Genomic DNA, 11,493 nt, shown 5'->3' on the forward strand with positions numbered 1-11,493 from the left:
GGAAAAGAAAAAAAAAAGCAAGAAAAAGGCTCTTTATTACTGCAAAGTAATAAAACCAGACTGTTCTACATTATTTTTGTGTCCTGGATGCTCTTTTTTAGACTGCTTAAAAATATATTTTTTTTCTTTTTTCTAGCCACTTTCCCCAACCTCTTCTCCATTTAGGCATGATTCTCCTCTTCCTCTATCTCTATTTAAGTTTCCCCAGCACAATAACTATGCAGTTAGACGTATCTGTTTGCAATATCCACACCCTGCTCCTCCCACCCAAATTATCGATGTTTCCTATGACTGCTCCCAGCCTGGAGCAGAATTTTAGCAGAAGCCACCAGTAATTAAAAGGCAGCGCACACATTGACTCCCTCTATTCATTTTATGCGTTTTCTTTTTATGGGCTTGTTCATCATCAAACATTTATGGTAGGCTTGATAGTTTAAGAGATCAAGGCTAGGATTTTAGTATGTAGGGTCCACTAAAATAGATCCTTGCACAGATGTGACTTCAGCCTTTTTACATATTAATAAGGTGAAGGGTGCTAGATTTTACTTCTCGTTAGGATTCTTATAACTCAGAAGCCACGGCTGCAAGTCTATTGGGGTGCAGTACTTGATTTTTATTTTGCAGAATAGCATTATGAAATGCCTGGATCAGGTGTCCCCTCTGGGGTATTTTTAAAAAGTTATTTAAATAAGTCCTTGGCTAAGGTATTTTACTGTTGACCTTCTGGAGTAATTTTGTTTTAATGCTTTAGATCAGTTTGAGTGTGGGAAGCTGCAAGTTGGAGCCCTAAAGTGGTCTCTTGGTCTAGCCCAGTCATCTTCTCCCAAGTCATTTTCAATTGTATTTTGTGAAGTATATCCATAGTGCCAGGCACTGGTAAACACCAAGTTGACTAGGTATAGTTCCTGCCTTCTCATTTACGAAGATGGACCAATGTGCCCTGCAATGACCATTTGGATGTAAACACCAGTTGTTGAGGAGGCTAGCTAAAGGTTAAGGTCACATGGCAACTTCTGAGCTGTTTCATTTTTCTTTTTTCTCTCTTTCTTTTCTTTTCTTTTTTTTTTTTTTTTTTTTTTTTTTTCCTGATGGGTATCGGGTTCTGAACCCAGGGGAACTCAACCTCTCAACCGCTGAGCCACATCCCTAGACCAATTTTGTATTTTATTTAGGTACAGGGTCTCACTGAGTTGCTTAGCACCTCGCTTTTGCTGAGGCTGGCTTTGAACTCTCAATCCACCTGCCTCAGCCTCTGGAGCTGCTGGGATTACAGGTGTGAGCTATTGTATCCACCTCGAGCTGGTTCTTAGGTGAGTTGTCTGGAGAGCTAACCCAGAAGCAGGAGAGATCTGGTGCAAAAAAAAAAAAAAAAAAAACAAAAAAACTCTGAGGCCTCACGGAGAGATCCGGCAGGGCAGCCATGGAGCGGGCTAGGGGGGACAGACCAGGAATAGCCTGGTTCCCACATGTGGAGGTTTGAGCAGCTGGGCAGTGGAGCGCTGCCCTGCTGGGAGTATGTGAAGCAGCAAGCACATGTGTCGGTGCCTTAGAAATCTACCTGGCAGTAATGTGGATAATGGATTGGTCCAGGGAGAGGCTGCAGGCTGGCCAGGCGTTGTGCCAAATGGCACGCCAAGTTGGTAGGAACAACACAAGTGAAAAGCCCACATCCAGTTTCAGATTCTCTAGGAAACTCATTGAATCGGCTCAGTAGTTGTCTCTTCTTTGGCCAGACAGAAAAGCTTCCCTCTCCTTCTGTGACTTACAGATTTGCTCTACCCAGTTACATCCAAATGCCCTGTGGTAGAACTCAAAGAATGGCCAACAGCTAGTCTGACAAAAAAGGGTGAGGGAGCTGAGGTCCACTGAGTGGGTGAAGGATTTGCTTCAAGCTGGTAGAGAGTTAAGTAGAAGACAAATCCATTGCCTCTTACTCCATGCATCCAAAGCGATACTATCCTGGCAGACTTTAAATCCAGCCGCAAGCCCTCCACACACACTTTGCCCTTCCCCAGCTGAACCTGCCAGAGTCTTTTATCTGGGTGGAGGGAAGGGGGCCCGCAGAAGTTCAGATCACAGGGATTTGAGGCAAACAGTCCCTGCAGTGCAACCTAATACTTGTCTGGTGCCTTTTGCTGCAGTCAGCTTTGTTCTGGTCTGGTGAAGAGGTGACCAAGGCTGAACAGGTGTAGACAGTATTTTAGCTGGGGCCTAACAGATGTCCCCATGTAGGCACAAAAAATGCACTGGACAACTCAGATTTTTAATTGCTATGTCTGCTTGGTTATGTGCTTGTTAAAGGGCTGAAGATTTCTGCAGTGTGTCTTAAGACTGTTGTCCCTAAGGAGTGGCTGAAGCAATACAGACCGAGCTAGGTGCTTCATGGATCCAGAGCTGACATCTTGGACCTGACTGCTTCCCTGGAGAGGCATGTCAGGTAAATACAAACTGGTGCCCTTTTTCAGTGTTGGGATTTGACTGAAGCCAAAATAGACACCCCAGATCCATGGTCTTAGGTTTTGTAGCTTGAACAAAAGTCATTTAAAAAATCATTTAGCTAGTGAAAGTGTCAGAAAGGCACCTCCAATTTCAAACACTGGTACATTCTGCTTGAGGGAAAGGGGTAAGGGGAATTTAAGAGAACTCTTTAGTAACAAAATAACATGATTAAGAGCCTAATCCTTTTCCTGGCTTAGCACTATGACAGCTGGGTGTTTGGACTCAGTAACCCTTAGAAACCCACATCTCATGCTTGTCTTAAAACCAGGTGGTAACGTGTCTCTCATACAGAAGAGGATGGAAGGGAGCACATTTATTGATTGGGACTGCCAGACAGATGGGGATCTTCAATTTTCCATTTAGAGTATTGTGTATCCTTAGTTCTAACCCCTCCCCCACCCCCAGAGATGCCTGGAGGTGGAACACAGTTGACCTCAACAGAGGGTTAGGGCTAAACTGATGTGCATTAAATGTGGCTGGGCAGAAAAATGTGCAGATGTCCCCTAGTAAATGGAAATGAAATTTGAGTAAATTAAGGGAGGTAGCAAAGCGGTAGAGGAGAAGGATCTCCATCCCCCTCTGCAAACACACACACACACACACATTTGCACACAAAAATACTATCACTTTTTTTTTTTTCCTCTTGGTGCCTCATACCAAACATGTTAGAAAGGTCAGAACCCATGTCTGCTGAAGGTGGTCCCTTTAGAAGCACTGTCACCCTTTTCCTCATGAAACAGGGGTCCCACCCTAATCACTTTCTGGTCAAAAGTGAGCTGTGCCCAGAAGTGGGAACCAAAGCATTTGTAAAGGAGCCTGGACCTCACAGCCCACTGACGCTGGCTGAGGGGCTAACGACTTTTTTATTCTTCTTAATCACCATCAGATAGAAGACTCTCTTGAGAATCATTAACGCCATCCCCAGCCAAGTCATCGGCCCTGCTAATGGCCCGCAATGATGGTCCAAATAAGGGGAAGCTAATGAAAGAGAAAAGTAGGTAACCACAAAATCAGAAGGATTTTTTCACTGATGGTTTTCGGAAAGAAAAAAAAAAAAAAAAAAAAAAACAAAGGTGACATTGAATACTAGACCAAATGCCAAGATACCAACACTGAAGAAATTTGGCCAGGATTCCCAAAGGTTTCTAGGATGGGGAACATGATGAAAAATTAGTCTGGGAGCCAATCTTTGTTCCTTGGGCATAATAACAACTGCTCTGACCATGTAATGGGGAGGTGAGAGGATGGACTGATCTCAGCCCAACTTAACATCAGTTCTGTGGTGTGGACACTGAATGTTTTGCAAATCCATCCTAAGTCAGCAAAAAATCATGAATTTCAATAATCAAACTAAGGTTTATTTCATTAAAAAAAAAAATGAAAAGTGGAAAGGGACCCACACCCAGAGGAGAAAACAGGGCTTCCTGCTGTCAATAACAGCGACATTTGCATTTGGTCACATCTTACTGTGTGCAAAACAATCTTGGGCATTATATTCTTTGATCCTCATAGCAACCTTGTAGGATGGGCAGCACTTACATGATCATCCCCATTTTTCAGAAATCAAAGTTTGGAAAGGTGAAACCTTCTGAAGCACTGATCAACATAAAATGTAGTCATGTTTCCAAAACCTGTGTGTTGACATCATCCCCACAGCTCTCTCAGGGACACCTCAGGTTACACAATTACTTTACTTCACTGAAGGGAAAGAGCCTCCTACAGCATTTCCCAGGGGAGATGGTCACAACAATAAGTCCTCAAAATAAAGGCTAGGGCACACACAATCTATTTTAAGAGCATTGTGCTCTAATATTTTTCCATCATTAAAGAAACATCTCTTCCTTCCTGTGCCGTCTGCAGAGCCTGCTGCCAACAGTGTTATTGGGAACTGTCAGCAAAGCAGGGAGAGCTGAAGCCTAACTCAGTGGCCTCCCTTCTGAGGGAACACCCGCCACTGCGGAAGCAAGGGACCGGCCTCTGCGGAAGAAAAAGGATGCGGGCCTCAGGTTTGATAGCTGCTTCATCCAGCCCTTGAAGCACAGATCGCGAAGACATTTAAGAGGCTTAGATGAAATGTGAGTGAAGATGAATGCCATATACCTACAAGAGTGAAGAATTTGCCCAGGCTTCTTTTCACAGAAAACTGAAATAAAGTTATTGGGAAAGGAAGAGATGTGTAAGAATTATCCACCATTGTCTTTTCTCATCGGCTCCACTGGCCACTTTGGCACTGTGGGCACCAACAGTGGGACTGGACTTCATTGCCAATGTCAGTGGCTAGATGATTTTGTGGAGCGTCTGGAAAACCTTTCAGGTGACAGAAGGCAGAGATCGCCTCCGCTTAGGGGTGAGTCTTATCATAATCACTGCCCCCATGCTCCATGTTGCTACCCCCACAGACTCACCCTCCTTAAAGAGCTATGAGAGCAGGAGAGGCAGGTAGGCTTCCCTGGAGGGAGCGACGTCCCCCCAGGTGCCACGTGGAGCTGCTCTAGGGCACTCTAAAGAAGCCAGCATCTCCCACTTGCCCCCCACACAGGTGACTTCAAATCCCACTCAGAAGGAGAGGAAAATAAACATTCTTCCTTGAGCCCCACTGTCCTCTTTCTGTTTTGTGGGTAGGTGATTGTTTGCTTGTTTAACAATTAAAGCCCTGTTCCCAGTCTGCAAAGCTCTTTCTCAGTACACAAATGTGCTTTTTAGTAAATAGGGAAGCTTGGTTGCAATCAACTATGGTAGCTCTGGTATAAAATATATAAGTAATTCCAACTGCCTTGCAATCCTATTTACTTAATTATGTACTCCATAAAAGCAACAACTTTGAAACAATTAACTTTCCCTGATCCAAAAGGTCAGAGTCAATTACTGGTTAATTTTGAAAAGAAGTTATCTATTCTGAAGTGTGGATTGCAATTGCTATCATTCTTCCAATGACCTGCCTTTTCCTTTCTTGGGGACAAGTGTGTGTGTGTGCGTGTGAGAAACAAAACTGTTTGTTGAAGGTTGACGTAGGTGTTGGCTGATTTGAATTCTTATTGGTATTTAATTTTAAGAACCAAAGATGTATTCCCCTCTGATTCCAGGGTGAAGAGAGGGCCTGTGATCACATTTCTTGCTTGGGGAGAAAAGATAATGTGTTAGACTTATATGTATGAATAGAAACAGGTAAATAGTCATATTTCCTTCTGACTTTGTAATTTAAACAGTGCAAGTCAGTAGGGAAGGGCTGTAATTGGAGCCAAAGTAAGTGAGGTGAAAATTACTAGGTGTTGGAGCATCTGCATCTCATTTTAATTAGGTGACTATAATAGCAAGATCAAAAACTTTTCCTTGTCACTCAATCTGTTGGGCTTTCTAATCAAGAAACCAAAAGGATCATTTTTTTGTCCTCTGGAAAGAGTGGCCTAAAACAATCCTCTCTAATTACTTGGCCAGAAAAGCAGACAGATCTGGGTTCAGAGACATGGTTCCGTGTGTGGGGTGGGGAGATGGTGCTACGAGGGAGAAGTGCTCCAGACCAGCACCACAAGGACCAGCTCCTACAGACTCTCAAGGACAGACATTCTCAATGTGGCAACTTGGAATTTTCTCCTCTCATAAGACAAAGCAGCTTAGAAGGGCGTGCATCCCATTGTGAGTTTGGGGCCTGGGTTCTGGTTTAAATAGTTTTCACTATATTGTGGGTCATCATTTGGGGCAGTCATTCAAGTTTTGGCACCACATTTTCCCCATCTGTAAAATAGATTACTGACACCTGCCCTGTTCACCTCACAGGAATGTGTAAAAGTCAGATGAGGCAAATGTTTCACTAGTGCTTGCAAAACTCTAAACTCCACTATGTTCCTCTTCTCCAGCTGGTATAGAAAATAAGATCCCAGTCATCTAAATGATCAAAGTAAATGACTTGGACTTCCCATCCTGCTGATAATAAAAATCTCTCTCTCTCTCTCTCTCTCTTTTTTTTTTTTGTCTCCCCTAACTACTCCTTATCTGTCAACAAAAGCAACTGGTGGGGCCTGGTTAAACAGCTCTGCCTGGACTGATAAAGAGTTCTGGCTCTTTTTCACTGTGTGGTCATCTCAGCCACATGAAGCTCACATTGAGGCCTGGGAGCTGGAAACCCTGTAATGCTGTCCTTGTTCATTCCCAGATGGGTGGTCTGGAGAGAACTACTCACTGAATTCTGCCTCTCCTGACACCTGGGGGTGCTTCCTGATTGCTTGACCCAAGTTGCTGCCTTTGGGTAGAGTGTCCAGGCCTTAAGAAGGGGGCCCAGAATGCACTGCAGAGAACTTACCTGTTAATTTGCTTGCTGCCTTTGGTCTATGAAACTTACACTCATGGATCCCAGCACACAATGCCTGTGGCCTTGGCTTGCCTGTCTGTTTTGGCAACTTGCTCTTTGAGCTGATACTCTTACAGTCATTTCCCCTAAATACATCTGCAGTGCCGCCCCGTCCAGGCCCAACAACGTGTTTCCATTCTCAGCTGCAGATGGCCTAGATAGAGTACTGTTTGTCCAACCCCAAGACTCTCCCTATGTTCTGACCCAAGAGTTGGTGATATTCCTTTCAAGGGAAAATTATATTGTAACTATAAAGCATTATACAAAAATATAAGAGTTGGTATTGTATATTTCATGATGTTGATGTTGAACCCCTTCCTTTCAAAGAACAACAAATCAAGACATAAGAGTTTGCTGAATTGTGCACTGCTCATTTGTGGCAGGTCTGGGGGCAAAAAGTAGGTGTCTCAATTCTTAATTCATTGCATAAGATCATGTTTTATTAAAGAACTGTATTAACTTCTGAAAAATAAGTATCCCCAGAACACAGGCTGAAAAAAAGAGACTGATCTCACTTTCATGTAAAAGCTTGAAAGCACATGGTCCAGGGTTGGCGGGGTAACCTTTCAGTCTTCAATGTATGGCTTCACTTTCAGATTCATGCTTGTTTAGTTGTGCCAATTTCTCAGTGACTAGGAAGGCCAAGGAAGGAGTGAGTGCAGCTCATACAGTCATTTTTAAGAGCTTATCCCAGCGTTGGCATGGAACACTTTAACTCACATTCCACAGGCAGGAACATAACCCGAGGGCCACCTTGAACAACAAGGCATGCAAAATTTTACATTACAGGACCTTGTGCTCTGCTAAAACTCAGGAATGTGTATTATTTTTTTTAAAAGAAGAAAGATGAAGAATTAAATGTAATATCTGAAACTGTGAACATCCTAGAAGAAAACATTGTGAAAAAGCTCCTCAACACCTCCACATTAGTTGTGGCTGTGACTTTTTGATAAGATACTAAAAAAGGAGGCAACAAAAGCAAAAATAAATCAGACTATATCGAACCTTTTTGCTTCAGTATAACAGATCCAACAATGTGATGCAAAGCCAACCTACACAATGGCGGAAAATATTTGCAAACTTTATATCTGATAAGGGGTTATTATCCAAAATGTGTAAGAAATTTACAAAATTAAGTAGTAAAAACAATTTTAAAAAAACCCAAATTACTTGATATTAATAATAGGCAAAGGATATTAATAGACATCTTCCCAAAGAAGACATACATAAAGTCAATTGTGTTTGGAAAGGTGCTAAACATCCCTGACCATCAGAGAATTCTAGTCAAAGTCACAACATCACCTCATACCCCTGACAATGGCTATCATGACAAAGATATGAAATGGTAAGTCTTCATGAGGGTATGGAAAAGGGAACACTTACATGCTGCTGGTAAAATTGTAAATTGGAAAGCAAAATAGAGGATCCTCAAAAAGTTAAAAATGGAATTAGCAATGCTGGGAATGTAGCTTAGTGGTAGAGTGCTTGCCTACCATGTGCAAGGCCCTGGGTTCAATCCCCTGCAAAAATAAATAAATAAACAACAAACTCCCATTCCATCCAAAAATCCCACTTCTGAGTAGAAATGTAAGGAAAATGAAATCGATATGATGAAGAGATATCTGTACCCCTACTTTTATTGCAGTATTTCCCCCAAATAGCCAAGACATGGAAATAACCTAATTGTCTATCAAAGGATGAAATGTATTGCATACACACACAGTGGAATACTATTTAGCTATAAAAAGAAGTAAATTTTGTTACTTGAAACAACATGGATGAACTAGAGAACATTTTATTAACTAAGATAAGCCAGACATAGAGAAGAGAAAGACTACATGAGCTCACTTATATGTGGAATGTAAAAGAACCAAATTGAACTCACAGAAGCAGAGAGGAGAATGGTAGTTGCCAGGGGATAGGGGATAGGGGATAGGGGACATGTAAACATATAGGTCAAAAGGTACAAACATCAGTTATGACTAAATTCTGGAAATCTAAGGTGATGGATGGCTAAATTGTTTTTTGTGATTATTACACATTGTATACATGTCATAATCACATTGTATACCTGGAATATATTCTATCTTTATTCATCAATTAAATATTTTAAATAACAATTTTTAATATTTTAAAATAAGGTAGAATGAATATGGCAGGAAGTCAGCAATCTGTCACACTCTGTGCATATGAGTTCATGTAAATCGTATTGCATATTGGGAATACATTACAGCAACACCCATGGCACATGCTACATCAACACCTTGTTTAGACCTCCTGCCTCCACCAAGCCTTCCTGAGCCCCTGGCCATGTTGTGCTCTTTTCTCTTCTCCCAAATCATCCTGTGCATAAAGTTTTCTAATACCTACGGTAAAGTTTTACTTCCATATTAAACTGTAAGCAAATCAAGGGCAGCAGCTTTATCTTTTTCATTTTATAAGTCTACATTGAGTTGTAGGTACATAATAAATCATTTGCTAAATGGAGTTGTCATTATCAGACATAACATAGCAAGGGTGAGTCTCCATGCACCAAAGAAACAAAATTACTACAAGAGGTTGCCATAGATGTTATAATAGTTGTAGTATAAATTGCATGTTGACCAGCCGCCAGGCACTGAGCTAGGTGTTTCTCAGGTACACAGTCATTTAATCCTCACAAGAATCCTATCAGGTAGATACCCTCCATTATTTCCATTTGACAGATGAGGAAATAGAAATACAAAAAATTAAAGGACTTTCCCATGCTCACTAAACTAGTAATTGGTGGATCCAGAGTATACATTTGGGTGACCCTATAACCAGTGCTTTTAGTCATATTGTCTTATTAGATGAGGTGAGATGGGAACTCTTTTCAAAAGTGATCAAGAGGGCCTATCAGGAACTAAGAGACAGCCAATAATCACTATAGTAATCCAAGTGATTGATGACATGAGGGATGGGAGTCAGACTAATCCCTCGACAAAATTCTTTCAGTTATACATAGTAACCATGAGTAGCCAATCCCACAAATACTCCCTATGTGCACACCCACATCAATACTGCCAAGATGCTCATCCTGTTTCCCAAAGGACTTTAACATATGAGATAGAGTTAATAGCTGCAATTTTAAGCACTTAAACAATTTTCAAAACCCTCAACTTTGGTCCTTACCAGATCCTACCCCAATGCACCTGCTGGTACCTCAGTCATTCACAAAACCATAATAACAACTGAACATGCAATGATAGGGGACGATAAGACCCAAGACAGCAATGTGGGCATCAGGGACTATGACCTGAGTGACACTGGGGACACATACCCTCATCAGCTCTGAGGTCTAAGCACATGCTGGCAGATCTTGGCAGAGACAGAGACAGAGAGATTTCTCAGTTAATGCAGTGCTATGTAAGTGCTGATAAGAATCTCCTAAAACTATTTTAGGAGATTTTTAAAATGCAACTTGGGTATATTGAGGAGAAAAGTCTCATGATTTGGAAGGGGAAAAGACAACAAGATTTGATTTCACGGACGCTTCAGAAATAATGGCATAATCTTATCCGTTTTCAGCAAATACAATCTGAAGCACTCAACCTCTGATAAAGGTGTATCACCCTTAGTGCAGCAAACTGCAGATTAAGCTTTTTTTTTTAATGCTCTTCAAATTGCCTGTGAAGCAACCTTTTATGAGATATGATGGTTCAAACAATTTTGCAAAGAACAGAAGACAAAGAATACATTTTTACGCTGAACTGGTTTCCTAGGAAACACTGAAAAAATGTAATATGATATCTCTTAGAGGTAGTTCAAGGACCGGGGCTCCTCTCTACTTATTTAATTTTTTGGAATGGTGTTTAATATCTGCCTCTTCCTCTCCCTGCAGTGGAAGCCCAGGAGGTCTGAACAAGCTCTCTTGTACCCAGAAGCCTGAGTGTCCTCTCCTTAATTGACTGCCTGTTCTACACAAAGAAAAATATTTGATCCAAGTTGAACTTTCATTACTCTCTGGAGTAATTTGAAGTAAGAAATTAAAGAAATAGAATTTAAGCCTTTTGCTCTATCATTAAAAAAAATCCCCTAATCCCAACTAAGAAATTAAGAAAAACATAAGCTAATCCACTCTTTTTCAAATTATGTCTAAATTAATCTGTCTCAAGGTCTTCAAATACCATTTCAGCTTTATTTTTACTTTGGCTCTTCATCCATCTCTGTGATGTGCTGGCATATGTAGGCTGACAGAATGGTGCCCGAATTAGCAGGCTTACACATTTCCCAAGTTCATGCACAAGATCACCACGGTCTAGAGGTGGCAGAGAAGTTCACGATAAGGGTTGGGAGAATCTGCATGGCAGGAACCTTCCAAGGAGCACAAGGTTGTTTACAATGACACCTCTACTGGCCCTAATTTCCATTGTTCATTGTTGGTGCCAAGAGGAAATCAAAACAGTGAAAGCAAAGGAACATCTGGGATGTGTGGGAAGGAGTCAAATTTTATTTTAAAATAAATAATTCATCAGAGTTTCAAGTTTCACATATTCAAAAATTTGGGATGAAAAGCACAATGTTGGTATAAAGAAATTCGGAGTCTTTTTGCAGGTGGGTGAGGGTGGGAGACCTGAAGCTCTTCACCCGAGGTACCTTCAGCCCACCTCTCCTGGGACCCAGAGACT

This window comes from Sciurus carolinensis, chromosome 6, assembly GCF_902686445.1.
Source record: "Sciurus carolinensis chromosome 6, mSciCar1.2, whole genome shotgun sequence".
Lineage (NCBI taxonomy): Eukaryota > Metazoa > Chordata > Mammalia > Rodentia > Sciuridae > Sciurus > Sciurus carolinensis.